Genomic DNA, 17909 nt, shown 5'->3' on the forward strand with positions numbered 1-17909 from the left:
TGCTAATTATATGTTTTACTCAACATCAGTTTATGCTTTTCCTAAACGAAGCTTGATGTCTAGCATGTTCACGAATCAATACGGTGCTTCTATGAGTAATAGATAACGGTACTCAGTATCAAACAAAGTAGTCACTCACACAAAACAAAACACAGTGCGTTGAATGCATAGGAATGTGGGACAAAAATCATAACAACAGAATTTAACCATTGTATAACTTTGGTGTGATGGAAAAGATTGTTCATGAGTATCAGAACTACTGTTCGCATAAATTTCTCATGTTGTTTGAATAATCGCACAAGTGTCTCAAGCGACAAAACCTTTTTCATATAAAAACATCACATTAAAATACATTGTTAGTTTACAAAAAAAAAATGTATTTTTCATAATCTCGCATGTATTACTGCTTTTTCAAGAAAAAAAGACAGGTGGGTAATGTCGGGGACATAACCTGAGTGACGTAGGACTATACAAAGGGGACAGTTTTGTTACATATATATTTTAATTATATTGTTTTATTTTGAATACGTGAATACCTACCTATCTACCTGAAAAATGGATTAGTTTACTGTTTACTCTTTATGGATATGTTGATGGTTCTGAAAAGAACCTTTGGTGTTGTGTTTTTGTTATCACTCGATATTCCCATCTTGTTCGGTTAAACCTTCCTCTTTAGCTATTGCGTTTGCCACTCGCCACAGCTTTCACAGTTGGAAAATTTCTTCCCATCCACTAATTGTTGCCTTGATGAGCGCCGAACCGAAGCTGCTCTGTTCTTGATGCGGGTTTTCTGATTGTCGTGAGCAGCTTTGCAAGCCAACTCGAGCACTCCGACGGCCGAAACTCTATAATCGCTGTTAGGTATACTGGTGCTCCGGCACCAATCCGTTCGGCCTAGTTACCCTTGCGGAGCAATCAGTGAATGCGACCAACAGGGAACTGGAGACCTGCACGGTTCGAGTGCCGATGCCGTACAACCACACGGGTTTACGGTTTGAAAGAAAATAAGATATTTTTTTGGGGTCCGCGTGTTTTATACTCTAGCGGTACACACTCACAGAATAGAGACAAATCGGCAGACTCAGCCAGAGGGGCGAGTCCAACGAGACGAACGAATGAGCGTTAAAAGGGAGCGATGGCAAAAAAATACATTCATTACGATTTGTTCGCTCGTTGGATTCACATGCAGGCTAAAAAGGGTCCATTTCAGGATCACAAAATTATCTTCAATCTAAAGAGTTTAATGTTTTGTTATCACTCGATATCCCCATCTTGTTCGGCTAAACCTTCCTGTTTAGCGATTTGGTGCCACTCGCCACAGCTTTCACAGTTGGAAAATTTCTTCCCATCCAGCTTGTGACATATTTTACAGTAAATTACATTCAATGAGACGTGCCGAAGCACCACTCAGTGTCGCATTGGAGGCGATTTTAACCTGTAATTGAACATTTGCGATGACAGTGGTACAGTGTCGACTTTCAATGTGGGAAGGTTTAATGGCCCTGAAAAGCGCCTTGTTTTATGGAATGGTTCCAATTTAGAAAACTTTGTACTCGTGGTTTTGAAAAAAACCATTTCGAACGCCCTCGATGCCGCCTTGTTCTGGATTTGCCACCAAAGCAGTTTGTATAAAGAACAAACTTTTTTCTTCTGCTGCCTGATGCCGTTTTGCGATTGCGTTTGCCACTCGCCACTCGCTGCAACTGCCTGTTGTCTTGATGTCCACCGAACCGAATGTGTTGTGTTCCGAATGCGGGTTTTCTTATCGTCGCGAGCAGCTTTGCCAGCTAACTCGATCACTTCGGCGGCCGAAACTATATAACGCCGGCTAGGTGGACTGGTGCACTGGTACTAACGCGCTCGGCCTAGCTACCCTTGCGAGGAACTCCAGATCAACACGGTTCGAGCGGGATTTTGCCTTTCCCTTCACTTTTCCTCCTTTACCATGTCCAGACATGGCTGCTTGTGTTGGTTTGTTGATGTGTTGTGATACGAACCGATGTGGTGTACGGTTTGAATGAGAATGATCGTTACGGCAGCGGAGCGGGGATTTTTAAGCTGACTGGCTGGCTCGAGAATTACGCATGTGTGAGACTGCGACCAATGTTTCGTTCATTTTTTTCTTTTTCCTTTCCAATCGTGCTTCATTCTATTTCGCTGCTGCTCTGGTTGCCCGTTTTGGTCGGTACGATTTGAGGAGCACAAAATGGACCAATCAAAAGTGGGCACATAGTGCATTTTGACAATGCTTGATATTTGACAATTATTAAATTATTTATCTCAAGAAAAATGAAATGTTATTCGTTATGATAGATGCGTAGATATATTTCCTATTAATTGATGCAAAAACCTTTGCGATCTATTGAGAAATGCTCGAGTTATAAGCGTTCCAAATCTTGCATTTTTTCCTACTTGTTCAGTGCCTGGATTTCCATTTCACCCCCTATATCTTCCGGTTAGACGTAGTCCTACGTCAAAAAAATTCCGACCATTACGACACCCATACCCAAATTTAGTACGACCGCAAAGGGTTAAATGACAGTTGAAACCGAATAAAGTTGAAGAGAACATGCTTTCTGGATTTTTTTTCATTCAATTATATCCTTTTCTTTAAATAAACACAAATAACGTCTAAAAAGTACACAATAGCAATATTACAGAGACACGAACGATTTGTGACACCGTGCGCGAGTATACGAGTTATGATTTAGCACGCGGATACAGGAGAGTTAATTGACCTAGGATTTAAGGAAAATTTGTTCCATTGAATTATGTTTTGTAGTTTACCTTCCTAGATGGAATTTTCTCTCGTTCGTCAATGGTAATTACGAAATGTTTGTTTGCATTCATTTTCTTAGCAAATTCTTTCATCGGACTTGAGGAAAATTGTGCTTCATCAGAGTAGTGATTGGAGAATTAGTGAGTATAAAAATGAAACACACGAAAAAGGATAATCAATTGTCTAATCGGTTGTGTCAAGATTTTTTTGTTTTTTAAAACACCAATTTTCCAACGTTCACAGAACAAAAAACTATTTGATATTCATACAAGGGACACTGTAAATATGATATTCTCTTCACACAACCGTATCCATGACCAATAATTGTCCAAGCTTTCATACAGTTGGGCGTTGAAAAAATAGAAATTCATCACTTAAGATGAAGGTGGAAGCTAGCCACAAATGGCTGCCACAATGGCGCTCATTTCTTTCATCTCCCTCCCTCACCCCTCGCCCGAAAATCAATAATTTTGCGAAACAGTGTGAAGAAAATGATCGTTTTCGCACACTTCCCATCAAGTAATATCAACCAAATTCTAATCGATTACTCACAAGATGTTAAATTAGGGGGTCTCCGTAGCCACATTGGTTGCGCGTTCGCTTAGTAAGCGATCGATCGTGAGTTCAAAACTCAGGACCCCCATTGACCATCTTTGTGTTGTTACAAAATAGCTACGTCCACGCAACAATCAATCAGCGATGGAGATCGATCCACGGTCGAAATAAGATCGATTTATCCATACAACTGCTCTGCTCTGCAAGACACATCGGGCAGCTGTTCTATAAATAACTCAACAATGATCAATCAACTGTCTCCGCTGTCCGGTGGTCCTACTGGATAATGGAAGAACAGAAAGAATACTCTTACGCCTAAATGGCTACTGTGTGAATGTACCATATTTATTTATTTATTTATTTATTTATTTATTTATTTCCATCTAGCTTGATGCCTCAATGAAATGTTTCATGATGAGGAAAAGCCCTTTCGAGTTAACGTACTTATGAGGGCATAAAAACTTCATATCTTTTCGTGTTTGAAAAACAATAAAATAACAATAAAATAACAATAAATTTACAATAAACGGTTAAGTTGAACTAGAACATACATAAAAACATATTGCACATCAAGTGATCAAAAAATAAAATCAAACTATAAATAAAATAAAAAATTCTTAGAACTAAAGGGTGTGTCACATCAAATTGCATCACGGAAAAAACGCTGTAGAAATTCGCCCAGTAGACCGTTCCTTTTAAAAATTTTAGACAGTAAAATAAAAACTATTAAACAACTTTTGGCATTTTCTTTTTATTCATACTTCGAGCCCAAGCCCGTATGCTCGCACCTTCCTCTTTACCCCGTCCATAAGGGTCTGTACAACGTCAGGTTGTATTTTTTTTTTAACAGAAATCCATTTTCTCTTGAAGTCCGCCTCCGATTTGACAACTTTTGGGTTCTTCCGGAGGGCCTGCTTCATAATCGCCCAATATTTCTCTATTGGGCGAAGCTCCGGCGCGTTGGGCGGGTTCATTTCCTTTGGCACGAAGGTGACCCCGTTGGCTTCGTACCACTCCAACACGTCCTTTGAATAGTGGCACGAAGCGAGATCCGGCCAGAAGATGGTCGGGCCCTCGTGTTGCTTCAATAGTGGTAGTAAGCGCTTCTGTAGGCACTCCTTAAGGTAAACCTGCCCGTTTACCGTGCCGGTCATCACGAAGGGGGCGCTCCGCTTTCCGCAAGAGCAGATCGCTTGCCACACCATGTACTTTTTGGCAAACTTGGATAGTTTCTGCTTGCGAATCTCCTCTGGAACGCTGAATTTGTCCTCTGCGGAGAAGAACAACAGGCCCGGCAGCTGACGAAAGTCCGCTTTGACGTAGGTTTCGTCGTCCATTACCAGGCAATGCGGCTTCGTGAGCATTTCGGTGTACAGCTTCCGGGCTCGCGTCTTCCCCACCATGTTTTGCCTTTCGTCGCGGTTAGGAGCCTTCTGAACCTTGTATGTACGCAGGCCCTCCCGCTGCTTGGTCCGCTGGACGAATGAACTTGACAAATTCAGCTTATTGGCGACATCCCGGACCGAACTTCTCGGATCACCTCTAAACTGCTTAACTACGCGCTTGTGATCTTTTTCACTAACGGAGCATCCATTTTTGCCGTTCTTCACCTTCCGGTCGATGGTTAGGTTCTCGAAGTATCGTTTTAGTACTCTGCTGACCGTGGATTGGACGATTCCCAGCATCTTACCGATGTCCCGATGTGACAACTCCGGATTCTCGAAATGAGTGCGCAGGATTAATTCACGACGCTATTTTTCGTTCGACGACATTTTTCCAAATTTACGAAAAATTGACAGTGAAGCATGGCCAACGTGATCTATACACTCTTATCTGATTATAAGCGAAAGCTGAAGATATAATTCCTAAAAATTAAATTTCTACAGCGTTTTTTCCGTGATGCAATTTGATGTGACACACCCTTTAAGTCATTGTTGGCTTGAAGCGTTATTCACAAAATCATGTTACCGGTAGAGTTAATAACTTCTGCTCAACAGTCTGCGCTGAAATACTGCCGCTGAAGTATTGAAGTCGAAATGCTCATAAACTTCGTTAAACCTTGCCGCCATAAATCTGATTGGGTCGTGTTGTCCATAACCTGCATTACGTGCATCAAGTAGTAGGAAGTCTCTTCGTCTTAGAACTCTCTCCGGTGCGTAAACGTTGAATTGTGACAATATTTCCGCTGCATCGGTTTCACCCAACAAAATTTTTGCAACAAATACAGCTTGAGCGACAGATCTCCTACGTTCCAGTGTATCAAGTCCAAGCAGCCTACATCGATGTTCATACGGTGGTAAATTAACGGGATCTCGCCAAGGAAGGTTGCGTAGAGCATATCTCACGAACTTTCTTTGTACTGACTCGAATCTATTTATCCAGGTGCTATGATATGGACACCACACGATAGCATTTGAATCTAAAATCGAGCGTACAAGTGCACAATACAGTAATCGAAGGCAATGAGGATCGCGAAATTCGTTGGCTATTTTAAAAATGAAACCTAATTGTCTATTGGCTTTTGCGATGATTCCATCGTAATGGAGGCGGAACATGAGTCCTGAATCAAGGATAACTCCCAGGTCACGTATATCATTAACGCGTACAAGAGGTTGGCTGGAGATGTTGTAGTCGTAGGTAATCGGATTCAATTTCCGATGAAACGATATTACATTGCATTTCGAGATGCTTATAGTTAATAAGTTTTTGGAGCACCATTCTTCAAAAGTATCAATCCATTGTTGCAAGAGAAGACAATCTTCAATATTGTTTACTATTATGTATATCTTGACATCGTCTGCGTAGAAAAGGCGGCATCCTGGCGGTAGTAATTCCGATAATTCATTCATAAAAATTGTATGTAATGGTATAGAAGGAATACTGGCGAATGGCAACTGTGTAATGTGCTAATTATAGATATATGATAACCATGTGTCATGTACACGATTAAAATTCGGTTCTGTTACAGCTAAAATGCTAATGAGCCTTAAATAAATAAATGGGATAAAAAAAAAGATGTTAAATTTTCATCTGCTGTCGCACTATATAGTGAAAAACGTCGGAAAACTTCGAGCAAGTGCTCTGAAAGTTAAATTTTGGTTCTTTAATCTTCGACAATGGTTTTGTTTGTATTGGTGAAAGCATCGTTATTTTTTCGACACTGATGCCAGACAACATCATCGAAACAGCTAGAAAGACCACTCAATAAAATGTTATTCCTGAGTCATAGCGTTTCATGTCATGAAAATCAATAGAATAAAATTATGTTGATATCAATACAATTATTATGTTTACGTTTAGTGGGTCTATAATGTAAGTTTTAGCAACTTTAACATTGGGTAGGAAAATTGTATTGCAGAGCTCGGAACACTGCCACGGCTGCCTATGCTTTCAGTAATAGTAAACGGAAAAGTATTACATCCAATCAAAATGCCTCGGCCAACGAAGAGAAGGATTTGGGATCTCCAACATGAATATGTGAAAACAATACGATCAACGAAGGAAAATATTAAGGAATTATCAACATCGAGTTGCTATGCGGAAGAACTTGTTAATACCAAAAGAGCCCCAATCAGAATTTTCGTATAATCAGAATTTTACTTCATATGCAAATGCACCTTCTATATATATTTATATTTGCAATTGTTCATCGGAACATATCGTTCATACATTTTACTTTAGTATTGAATTGTTATTTTTTTTTCAAATGTATTCAAAGACTCGTGTCAATTAAGCGCCACACAGTCTGATAAGTGAATCGATCTATTTACGTGTGCTTTGCTCTTCTCTCACAAATACTATTACCCCATTTTTACTCGTGGGTTTACCTATACTACTACAATGGCTAGCTTCCACATTTTTAATGAATTAAATTATACTCCCTCCCACTGACATTTAATAGATGGCCCGAAAAATATCTTCTTCCCCTTTTATCCAAAACTGACTTTTTAAAAATTCACAACTTTCTAAATACTGGACCGATTTAGATAATCGATGTATCAATTTGAAGCGAATGAGCTATTTCTTTTCGAAAAAAATATTGAACGAAGACTCAAAACAAGTTAATTTTGTAAAATCATAATTCAAGAACGAAGAGAAACACATCTCCGATTTTCGGAAATATTATGTAGAATATACTCAGTTTTCAAGAAAAAAAATAAAACAAAATATATCACTCTCTATCTTTAACCATGTAAACTATAGAAGAACAAATAGAATCAATAATTACAAAAACAACAATATTTTTGCTAATTGGCTTCAATTTGATATATCGATTGTCTGAATCGGTCCGGTGGTTTAAATGTTATGATTTTATTTTTTTGAATTTGAATTTTTGAATTTGAAATGTATTTGAAAAATACATTTTTGAATAAAAGGGAAAAAAATGATTGTTTAACCAAGTTTGAAAAATCATAACTTCTTCTAACATCTTTTGATTTTGGATATGTTATGTGAAAAAAACTTTCAGGAAAAATACAAAAAAAAATATATAGCTCCCTCTAGTCCAAAGCCATGTAAACAGCAAAAAAAAACCAAATACAATCGATAAATGCGAAAACAGAATTCATTTTTTTGCATGTATAATTTTATTCCAAAAAAGCTAGCTAACCTGCCTTAAAGGGAAAAATACAAGATTATTCGTCACCTGTTAGGATGAATTTTCGTGTGATGCCACCTATAATGTTCTGCACAGTACTGCTGGTAACTGTATTTGCTTTTTATTTGCCGTCACTTTTCCATTTGAGCTGGTAAAAAAACCAAGCGGAAAGGAGGTGCTGTGGATAAGTTCAAATTTGTTTACGCAGATCACCAGCTCTATGGAAAATATTGCATACCGTTCTAAATAAGAAATTTTGACTGTATTTTGAACCCCTATGTGGTTCACAATTTGATCTATGCTGCCGTTCTACGCATAGATGTCCCATGTTACTTTTTGACAATTTCACTTCTCTTCATAAAACGATGTTTTTAAGTCTAATCTTCCGGAAAAGCATAAAAAAGTTATTGTTTGTTCCCAGCTTTTAAAAAAACAACATCAAGCTCAATTGTCCCATGTTGATGTTCTATTCATAACTCTCCAACCATATATTTTTTGAAGATTCTTATTCGGCTCAAGTACAAGAATTTGACGTCAGCATTACTCATTTCTGGTTTGGAAGAACGAACTAATTATCAAATAGATAAAAAAAAAAGTTTAACAGAACACATGTACACCTTGTTAGCGAATGCCTAAGAACAACGAGATTTATATTCTGCAAAGTATTGCAGACCACTCTCTTCTTCATAACATAATTAACAACATAATTCATACATAATCTTTCGGATAAACACAAAAAAACTTATTGTTTGTTTCCAGTATTTCAAAAAACAACATCAAGTTCAGTTGTCCCGTGTAGATATTCTAGGCATAACTGTCCCACCATAATTTTTTAAGCCTGTTACCAAGATTGATTGATTCAAATGAGCAGATCTCTTCACATGGTGTATCGAGAAAAGTTTTCTGATTTTTTTTTTCATAAAAAATTAAGGCACTAAAAAAAATCTTTAAAATTTTGTTGGGTGATTTAGAAATTCAGGACTACTCCAATTCGTATTTAAATGTGTGTCTACGCCTTTCCTAGATATGTGTGATTTTTTTCAGAATTTTAACAGTGTACAAAAAACGCGAAACAAAAGAAATATGTATTTATAAAATTTTGATTTTTTTTATAATTTTGGTTTAATTTGGTAAAATATGTTCGTATGTTTTTTCTGATATTTGTGATTTTTTTCAGTAAATTTCAATTCGTGAACTGCGCGATACGAAAATATTCAGTAATTTTTTTTAAAACATATGTTTTTATTTTTATTTTGTTCATTTTCTAATATTTTGTATACTTTCCTAAAATCTATATTGTATTGTATTCATGTGTCCATGAAAAGTGCCCTCAAACCCCATCACCAGCGCTTTGGAAAATGTAGTATAACGTATCAAATTAAAAAATTAGGGAATTTTTCTTCTGTATTATAGAGACATTCAACGCCTTGGGCTGGTTCGTCACTTTAACATCTATGTTTGGTAGAATGTCGGGAGTGAGAATTGAACTCGTGACCTTCAGTGTGAAAAGTACAGATGTTACCGCTAAGTCAGATCGGCTCCACTAGATCCCCATATAATTTTTTGACGTAGAACTACGTCTTTCAGGAAGGGTGCCAAATCAGAAAACAGGTCACGTTTTTATGAAATAAAGTTAACGTTCATAACTATTTTCATTGTGATTTCATTCATTTAATTTCACTGATTTCTCATGATTTGCATACTAATCGAATCGGAAATTCTCTAAGATTTGTTTGATATGCTATACATTACAATTCGCTAATCTCTAAAAGGTTCAAATTCATGAAAACTGGAAGAACTTCCTTTTTTCCCATACATTTGTTCTGCCGATTTGTGTGCTAACCCTACCCGTATTTCGAATGCTTATAACTTAAACAATTCTTTACACATTGGAAAAATGTTTGCATTAATTAATAGGAAATATTTCTACGCATCTATCACAATTAATAAAATGTTATTTTTCATTAGATGAACAATTGAATATCCGTCAAATGTCAAGCGTTATCTAAACGCTTTAACTGTCAAGTTTTGATTGGCCCGATTTACGTTTTCTCCAACACAGACTTAAAAATCGATGTACCTGTAGAAATCCGTTCTGCAAATATACATGCAAGTCGGGGGTATTTTCTTCCACTGTGCTGTGTTTCCCTAACACGGACTTCAAAATTAATGTGCCTGGGGGAATTCGCTTTGCAAATACATGCAAGTCGGTAGTATTTTTTGGTGTTGAGTACTTTTGTACTAGCTTGTCGTTGGGCAGACCGGAATATGTTTCCCTAAAACGTACTTTTAAACTGAGAAGCCTGGAAAAATCGTCATTTCAGATACTAGAGCAGAATGAACTTTCGCGGTTCGAGAACTACGTAAACATGAGATGTGCAATAATTTCAGAGGAAAATGTAAAATACGATCGTTTGACAATTCTTCCGTTCACATATTTTGGTAGTCCTAGTCATTATATCAAACGTAAAAGGACGTTCGTCAAATTTATTTGTAACAAAGAACATAATATATTACAAAAATTTCGATGCATTCTAAAATAATCTTCGAAGTGGTAAAGAAGCGGATTGCATAATATAATAGCGTAGTTCTACGTCGAAAATATGCGGTCGTGAGAGAACCCCTCACAATTTTTTTGGTTTTTCGAATTTTTGGATTTTTTTAATTTTTAGATCCATTAATACAAAATATTCATTTAAACGTACCTGTTTTTGGTATGTGATTTTTTTCAGAATTTTAGAGCATTCGAGGTAAATTTTTTGGGTAATTTGAAATTTTGCAATTATTATATTTTGAATACTGCTTTGAAGTGTGTTCGTGCGTATTTTTTTACATTTATGATTTTTTTTTATATTGTATCGAGGATTTTTTTGACGTGGGACTACGTCTAACCGGAATATATGGAGGGTAAAATGAAAACCTAAACACAGAACATGCAGGAAAAAATGAAAGATTTCGAATGCTTATAGCTCGAACATTTCGTACTGGATAGGAGAGATGTTTGCATCACTTGATAGGGAATATTTCTACGCATCTATCGCAACTAACAAAATGTTGTTTTTCATTAGATACACAATTGAATAACTGTAAAATATTAGGCGTTATCTAAACGCCCTAACTGCATCGTTTTGATTGGCCCGATTTACGGTTTCCCTAACACAGCCATCAAAACCAAGCAGCCTTGGGGAAATCGGCACTGCAAATACATGAAAGTAGGGGGACTTTTGTTCTCATCGAAAAATGTTCCCTAACACAGACTTTAAAACCAAGCAGCGAAATCGGCATTGCAAACACACGAAAGAGCCTAGAGGCGAGTGAACTGAAAAGTTTAAACCCTCTTAAAGCCAAAAAGAAGAAAAAGAACACACGAAAGTAAGGGGAGCTTTTGTTCCCACCGAAATGTGTTCCCTAATAGAGATTTCTAAACCAAGGTGCCTGGAGAAATCGGTATTTCAAATTCATGCAAGTCGGGGGTATTTTTGTTCCGACTGGAATGTGTTTCCCTAACACAGACTTCAAATCCATGAAGCGTGGGGAAATCGGCATTGCGAATTCATACAAATCGGGAGTATTTTTGTTCCGATTGAAATGTGTTTCCCTAACACAGACTTCAAAACCGAGGTTTCTGGGGAAATCGGCTCTGCAAATAAATGAAAACTGCGAGTACTTTTGTCCTCGCTTGCCTTTGTGCAGAGTGGAATATGTCTGTCCTAACATGATCTTCTAAACTTAGGAACCTGGGAAAATCGTGCAGCCACTAGAAGCGAATGAACTTCCCAGTTTCAAGCAAATTCGAGATTCGAGAAGTATGTACACTTTTGGGATGTAAACTTCAGAGGGAAATGTAAAATAAAATAATCGTTTGATAATTTTTTTTTGTCTTTATTGGAAAGATTTTCAGCCTTAGGCTGGTTCATCAAACGTTTGATAATTCTTCCGTACATATATTTTGTTCTAGTCATCATACCAAACGTAAAAGGTCCGTCATTAAATTTACATGTAACAAAGAACAATCAATCACAATAAATGAATTGACTTTACACGGCATTTGTTCATTTTTTTCACTCACAGAGCAAATATATTGAACTCAATTGAATTTGGAAACTGTTTCATTCAATCAAGAATTTAATCAATACAAACGAATAATTGCTAAGCTAAGGTAGTTCCACGTGAACCTTGCGGTTATATCATAGATATGACCCACTCATTTTCTCTATTATAGTGACTTTCAGTACATTTCGACTGGTTCGTCATTTACTTCAATTTTTGGAAGAATGTCGGGAGTGAGAATTGAACTCATGATCTCTGCGTGAGAGGAATGGATGTTATCACTACGCCAGATCGCCCCCCCTATGTATCGGGGATACTTACTACAACTTTTTCGTAATGTTCACTGTCTGCATTTATTTTTTATTTTTATGAAAGCGATGATGAATAAAATCGTGGATTTAAATTCATCAGAATATACATATCAATATCTGATCTATTCATAGGATTAACAAATTTCATTAAAAAATCGAAATACCAAAAAAAAAGAATATTCGATGGTAATTTCATCATAGTAAGATGTACTATGAGTTTTTCTTCCATATTTTCTTTTCTATTGAGAATGTCGTGAAAAAAGAAACGATACATTCCGTAGCGTTGGTGATAAGATTTGAGGGTCTTTTTACGAATACACAAATACAATACAATAATAGATTTTAGAAAAATGAAAAAAAAATATTACAAAAAATAGAAATACAAAATTATTATTAAAAATTTGTTAGATATATTTCGTACCACGTAGTTCTCGGAATATTCCGAAAAAAGTTCACCAATATCAAAAAAACACATACACAAACAAATAAACATACATATTGAATTATAAATTTAACCTGTAATAGGTCTCAAAATTCTAAAAAAATCAAATTTAAAAATTTTTTTTTTGTGCCGCGCAACACTCTTAAAGTTCAGAAAAAAACATTCACACATATCGAGAAAAGGCGTAGAAACACATTAAAATGCGAACTAGAATAGTACTGAATCTCTAAATCCTCCATAAAAAAAATGAGTGTGTTATATCTATGATATAACCTCATAGTTAACGTGGGACTCTCTTAGCTTAGCAATCATTGGTTTGTTTTGATTAAATTTTTGATTGCAACAATTTTCGAATTCAATTGAATTCAATATATTTGCGTTGTGAGCAAAGATATTGAATAAATGCCATGTAAAATCAATTCATGCATTGTGATAGGTTATGTTCTTCGTTACAAGTAAATTTAATGAGTCCTTTTACGTTTGGTTTGGGAATTATCAAACGATCATTTCATTTTACATTTCCCTCTGGAGTCTGCATCTCTCAAGTGTACGTACTTCTCGAAACGGGAATATGCTTGATTTGATGAATTTCAGGCACTCAGTTTCGATTTTGACATGTACGTCGAACGCATATTGTTTAATCAATAGGCGTTATCGCAGCTAATGGTTATCATCATTTTGCCTAATCATCAAATGGTATGCGTAGAAATTCAATGAGCAGAAGATATGAAGGCATATCATTCAATGCAATCTTAAATAACCGAGCCAAAGCGTTGTTTTCGTACCCACTTTTGTAATCCGTGTTAGGAAAACACTTTTCGGAGTGCAAAAAAAACCATTCGGGTGCAGAAGTACCCCCGGCTTACATTAATCAACAACTTCAACAATTTCTACTTTTTATACTATAGAGGCTTTAAACTTGGAAGTTTATTCGCTACTAATGTCTGCACGATTTTCCCAGGTTCCTAAGTTTAGAAGACCGTGTTAAGGAAACATATTATAGTCTGCACAAAGGCAAGCGAGTACAAAAGTACTCGCAGTTTGCATTTATTTGCAAAGCCGATTTCCCCAGACCTTGGTTTTGAAGTCTGTGTTAGGCAAACACATTTCAGTCCGAACAAAAATGTCCCCGACTTGCATGTATTCGCATTGCCGATATCCCCAGACACCTTGGTTTAGAAGTTTGTATTAGGTAAACACATGTCAGTCGGAAAAAAAATACCCCCGACCTGCATGAATTTGCAATGCCAATTTCCCCACGCTCCATGAATTTTAAGTCTGTGTTAGGGAAACACATTTCAGTCGGAACAAAATACCCCCGACTTTCATTTATTTGCAATGCCTATTTCTCTAACGCTGCTTGGTTTTGAAGTCTGTGTTAGGGAACACATTTCGGTGAGAAAAAAAGTCCCCATACTTTCATGTGTTTGCAATGCCGATTTCCCCAAGGCTGCTTGGTTATGATGGATGTGTTGGGAAAATCGTAGATCGAGCCAATCAAAACGAGGCAGTTAGGACGTTTAGATAACGCTTAACATTTTACAGTTATTCAATTGTTTATCTACTGAAAAATAACATTTTATAGATGCGATAGATGCGTAGAAATATTCCCTATCAATTGATGCAAACATCTTTCCGATCCAGTGAGAAATGTTCGAGTTATAAGCATTCGGAATCTTTCATTTTTTCCTGCATGTTTCGTGTTTTGGTTTTCATTTTACCCCCATATACTCCGGTTAGACGTAGTCCCAAGTCAAAAATCAATACTTCAAGATTTTTTGAGTATTTCAATTTTTAATGAAAAATTTTTAAGATAATATATCTCTTTACGCCATGAACTTTCAGTATTTTTTTAAATTTTTATCTCGAAGCTATCGAGAATGACGTGCAAAAAAATTGAAAAGTACCATGGATCCAATGGTGAGCCACATAGGGGTTAAAAAAATTTGGTACCCTATACAATATTTTCTATGAAGCGGGTGATTTGGTTCGGGAGCACTTTTTACTTCCTTAACCAGCCAGACCATTCCAATTGCTTGGTTAGTTCTCGAGTTATGCGGAAATTTGTCTCGTGCCATCATAACAACCTTCGCCGGCCCCAAAAATCCCTGCATATAAAATTTCACGCCGATCGGTTTAGTAATTTTCAAGTCCATACGAATCAGACAGAGAGACAGACAGAAATAAATATTAGATACACCGGGACAAGTTGAAATAAGGGGTGAGTAAAGCCGGAAGTTAACTAGGATCTTCCTGGGTGCGTTTCGTAAATATTTGAATCATTAGTGATTGTTTTGAGTTGCTTACAGAACCGCACATTAAACTCGTGATAGTTCGCGTTTCAACTTACCCCGCTCTACGGGACAAGTTGAAACAATGCATATGACAAATTTCAAAAATTGATATTTTTTGAAGCATTCTGTATGAATCTCTATTTTTTATTGGAAATTAATCTGTCATGCCTTGTATATGCAGCAAACAGATTTTAATTTAGTGATTCAGTGATTTTTGACGTAGGACTACGTCTTTCATTTCTATACTGGGGTGTAAGTTCAAAGTTTCGAAAACGAAAGCGTTACGCCCGAGAACGAGATTTTGAGCGTTAATAGCTCCTAAACAACTGAGCGAAATGGTATGATAAACACTTCATTCGAAAAATCAAATGTCTACGCATTATATGCTTGTTACTTTTTGATCCAAAAACTTGTTTCAATAGCCCTAAAATTGCTTTCAAACAGGCTATTGAAATCACACCATTCGGTATATAAGCGAGTGCCGCTTGGAAATCCACTCAGTTACGATTGCGCAAAGATTGAGGTACGATCGCTGGAATGAATGGATGTTTCCCTAACACAGACTTCAAAACCATGAAGCCTGGGGAAAGATGCAAACTACGAGTACTTTTGTACTCGCTTGCATTTTTGCAAACCTGAATGTGTTTTCCCAATACAGATTCCGAAACCAAGAAGTTGGTAGAATCGGTATTGCAGATACATTCAAGTATACAAGGCAATACTTTTATACCCCCAAATATTCTTACACTCCAGAATTCGTTTTGCTATCACGGTCTACAAAATCGGGTACAAATGCAACGCTTTGGCTTGATTATTCAAGACTGCATTGGAAGATATCCCTTCATGTCGCCAGTTCACTGAACTTCTACGCATACCGTTTGATGATTAGGCAAAATGTTGATGACTATTTGCTGTGATAACTACAACCATAATGCATGAATTGACTTAAATTGAGATTTGTTTGCAATTGAATTCAAAAATAGTTTCATTCATTCACTATTTTAATCACTAATTTAATCAATACACAAAAGATAGCACTGCGCAGCGGCGATATCGTACTCAATGAGGATCATCCGAGGTGGGATTATTGCTAATTGAAGAAATACAATTGATTACTAAGCCAACGGCAGTCCTACGTCAACCTTGCGGTTCTATCATATACCTATGATCCTATCCAGAGTTTTTAAGATTACTTTCAAGTTGAACTTCGAAAAACCATTTCAACTTAGCCCGGTGTAGCTTATATAGATTAAAGGAAAATAATGGTAAGCGATAGCTAATAAATTGAGCTCTCGTTTAATTCCAAACATTGACATTTGATTGCATTTCAAACACATTAAACATTCTCAATAATCCAAACAGTTGAAGCCATCTATCGGTTAAACGAAAAACTACACCAAATAGATTGCATATGCAGGAACCGTGCTGTATATCATTTTACCGTGTATCTCGGCGTCGAACTGTAAACTGGTATGAAACGGCAAAACACGCCGTCTGCTGTCTGCTACTCACTCACACACACATGCTGCAGTCAAGGTCACGGACATGCGCGTTTCATTCGCAGCGGCGCTCCACTGAACCAAAAGCAACGAGCGATTGTCAGGTACGCAGCCACCATATTCGTATTATTCTAGTAAAGATATGAGTATATTATTAATAGAACTGTTTTTTGAATGAAAAACGACCGCTCGCTTTGGTTACACCGGTTCAGCATAGAACTATGTGTATGTATGAAAGCATGAGAGTGAAAGCAAGAATCTCGCCAGTTGCCAAATTGAATAATTTATAGCAATGTTGTTTGCTGTTCTATGGTGAGTGTATCCGTTCAATTGAATCATCTCGACTAATCTACCCAAAAGTTGTCGTTTTAAAATCTAAATTTACCATCAGTCTGCATAAAACGTGATCCGTATCAAATAACATTGACTTGGTGGCAGTCAACTTATCCGGAGCAAGGAGGGACGAGGTGAGTAGATAATGGTTTCCTCGCTTCCCTCTGTTGAACAGTTTAAAATTCCTACATGATAGGTGGAAATACCAAGGTCTTACCTTGGATACCTAAAAACATGCGAAGCTTGAGGACTATTCCAATGTCTGCTTTCATTTTCCCATCAATGACACTAAAGGCCCATTTATACGTTGCTAGTAGCTGACTTGACAATGAGCAGCTACTGACCCGGTGGACTCGCTTGACAATTGGTTGACTCGCCTTGTCCGTTCACACAGTGTGAGCTGCTGGCGAGAAACTAGATACTACGGCACGGGTTTACCAGGGATGCCAGGCGACTTTTCAAATGTCCATCAAATAGTCAGAAACAGCAATCAGGTCCGAATTTGTCAAATGATTGGTCCAAAATCGACTTCTTTATTGGCAGTTTTCATCTTAGGTTTTCAGTTGAATGTATCATCACACAATTTTATAGCAAAACAAACGCTGATCGTGTTTAAAAATACATACTTTGTGCTGAATTTCTTTGAACTGAAGGTACTATCCGAAAAAGCAGAAAGAGAAAAGGATTCGGGCCAGGAATTAGATGCAAAGAAAAGGAGCAACAAATACAATATTGAAGGAACTCTACGATGAGGATCCCCGAGATTACAGAGCAGTGTTGATAATAACACCTGAACAAGTGAAAAAACTGTTGGATTTAATTGCTCCACGAATACAACGCCAAGATACAGTCATGAGGGATGCTGTACCTGCAAGAGTTAAATTAGAAATGACATTGATGTGCCTTTGTTTTGGAATATCGTTGGGATTGTTGTCGATATTTTTTAGAATCTCGAAAACATCCATAGCTCAGATAATTCCGAAAGGATGTGATGTTATAAATGGTAGTCTAAAAGATTTTTTTTTTTAATTTTATTTATTTTGTGAAAT

General features: G+C 36.9%; 1 long non-coding RNA gene and 1 pseudogene across 1 annotated transcript; both read left to right on the forward strand.

The window, feature by feature from the left end:
- The first annotated feature begins 16061 nt into the window (after positions 1-16061).
- On the forward strand, positions 16062-16230 carry LOC129763836 (U4 spliceosomal RNA; annotated as a pseudogene).
- Positions 16231-16662: 432 nt separating this feature from the next.
- Positions 16663-17158, forward strand: LOC129765466 (uncharacterized). Its single transcript, XR_008741440.1, has 3 exons — positions 16663-16839; positions 16919-16994; positions 17057-17158. It is a non-coding gene; the product is annotated as an uncharacterized LOC129765466 (long non-coding RNA).
- The last annotated feature ends 751 nt before the right edge of the window (positions 17159-17909 follow it).

Source organism: Toxorhynchites rutilus, chromosome 1 (genome assembly GCF_029784135.1).
Source record: "Toxorhynchites rutilus septentrionalis strain SRP chromosome 1, ASM2978413v1, whole genome shotgun sequence".
Classification (NCBI taxonomy): domain Eukaryota; kingdom Metazoa; phylum Arthropoda; class Insecta; order Diptera; family Culicidae; genus Toxorhynchites; species Toxorhynchites rutilus.